This window comes from Colobus angolensis, unplaced genomic scaffold (genome assembly GCF_000951035.1).
Source record: "Colobus angolensis palliatus isolate OR3802 unplaced genomic scaffold, Cang.pa_1.0 Scaffold2, whole genome shotgun sequence".
Taxonomy (NCBI): Eukaryota; Metazoa; Chordata; class Mammalia; order Primates; family Cercopithecidae; genus Colobus; species Colobus angolensis.
This window is the reverse complement of record NW_012115154.1, coordinates 11,707,661-11,709,687: the sequence shown is the minus strand read 5'-3', so window position 1 is coordinate 11,709,687 and position 2,027 is coordinate 11,707,661. Positions and strand designations below refer to the sequence as shown.

At 40.6% G+C, this 2,027-nt stretch overlaps 1 protein-coding gene across 1 annotated transcript in view; it reads right to left on the bottom strand.

Moving 5' to 3' along the window:
• Positions 1-2,027, bottom strand: part of TMEM139 (transmembrane protein 139) — a 10,457-nt gene extending 8,430 nt beyond the window's left edge. Inside the window, exon 1 of the mRNA XM_011941372.1 lies at positions 1,937-2,027. The gene's annotated coding sequence lies outside the window, so the exon portion shown is untranslated. The remainder of the gene's footprint in view (positions 1-1,936) is intronic.

Here is a 2,027-nt window from a genome sequence, read left to right as displayed (position 1 = left end):
AAAAAAAAAAAAAGATGAATTATACCTTTGTCAATCAAGGAAAATGACTGAGGCAAGTCTCAATCATTTTAGGAGGTTTATTTGCCAAAGTTAAGGAATTGCACCCGGGAGACAAGTCTATGCTTTTAAGATTATTTTGGTGGTTTCAATATTTAATGCCTTTGTCTGGCTTAGTGAATCTGCATTTTTACATAAGATAATGTAGATAATAGGGCAGAGGAAACAATCAGATATGCATTTGTCTCAGTGGGCAGAGGGATGACTTTCATTTCTGTCCTGTGTCCCCCGACCTGTGAAGATAAGCTATGAATTTACATTGCCCTGGTGAACTTTAGCTGAAATGCTTTAGGCTAAAGATCTTGGGTACCACAGGGAATCTCCTTGTGGTCAAGATGTGAGGGAGGTGTGTAGCTTTTCATCTTTGTAGCCATCTTATTTAGAAACCAAAATGGGGCTGGGCGCAGTGGCTGTAATCCCAGCACTTTGGGAGGCCGAGGTGGGCGGATCAGGATCACGAGGTCAGGAGTTTGAGACCAGCCTGGCCAACATGATGAAACCCCGTCTCTACTAAAATTATAAAAATTAGCCAACATGGTGGCGTGCGCCTGTAATCCCAGCTACTCGGGAGGCTGAAGCAGGAGAATTGCTCGAACCTGGGAGACGGAGGTTGCAGTGAGCGGAGATCACACCACTGCACTCCAGCATGGGCGACAGAGTGAGAGTTGGTCTCAAAAAACAAAAACAAAAACAAAAACAAAAACGAAACAAAACAAAAAACCAAAGAAACCAAAATGGGAGGCAGGTTTGCATGACCCAGTTCCCAGCTTGACTTTTCCCTCTGGCTTAGTAAGTTTGGGATCCCAAGATTTATTTTCCTTTCACACCTTAAGAAAACTGTTTAAAAAATAATACAATGAACATCTTATATATAGTTTTCCTTTTGCTTTGGATTATTTCTTCAGGATGAATTTTAAGAAATGTCATTATCGAGAGAGAAGCAATAGGAAAGTTTTTATTGTCCTGAATGCATATGGCCAAATTGCTTCCCAAAAGTTTTGCTTTCCTTTATTTCTTCATCAGTGTAATATCCTTAGCAAAACAGGAATGCACCACTTAATTCAATGGTCATCCACTTTCTACTTGCCTGCCTTTGACAAACCCTATTGGAGATGGAATTACTTCTCCTTGACGACTGTTCCCTGCTCGTTTGGGTGGATGACAGTGAAGGGAAGTGGAAGGGCAAGGAGAACAAGGGAGAAGTCAAGCTTACTGCCTCCCACTGTGTGCTTGTCTCTGTGGCTTTGCATTTCTGTGTTTCAGAATCCGGGAGTGCTTTATAGTGTCATCACGTGTAGAATGTTTTGTGCATACTCCTCACCATGTTACATACTTTACACTAATTAAGTAATTTAAAATACGTATGCCATACTAAGAGGTAGTTACTGTGATTATGTCCATTTTATAGATGAGGTCAGAAACTTGAGGACTGTGGGTAGCTAATTAAGGGTGGGGTCAGGATTTGAACCCATGGTCTGAACCCAGAATCCTGGCTCTTAAGCACTACGCCATCCCGCTCTAAACACTCTTTTGGGCTGCTCTCAAATGATAATTTAACAAAACACTAGAGGCATTCTGAATCATTATTCTGTTCTTCTCTGGAGGAGTGGTTAGATGCTATTTTCCCCCATCATTTGGCATTTTAAGAAAAGGCTGATATTTAGACAGCAAGGGCAGCCAAGGAGATGATCAGAAGGTAAATTATGGTTATTGACATATAAGGCAGGATAAGGAAATGAAGATTGCAAGGTCTGTATTGGAAGGCTTACCTTTTATCATCTGATTAAGACAACTAAAAAATAGATCACTCTAAACTGAATAAGCATACAACCCACTGCTGGTGACTTCTAAGAAGATATTGGTGACAACAGATACATACCTTTGTGTAGAATCAATTGATTGGCCCCACATACATGATCTCATTTGATCCTTATTAACAATCATTTGGGCTGCCTGATTATCCTTTACAT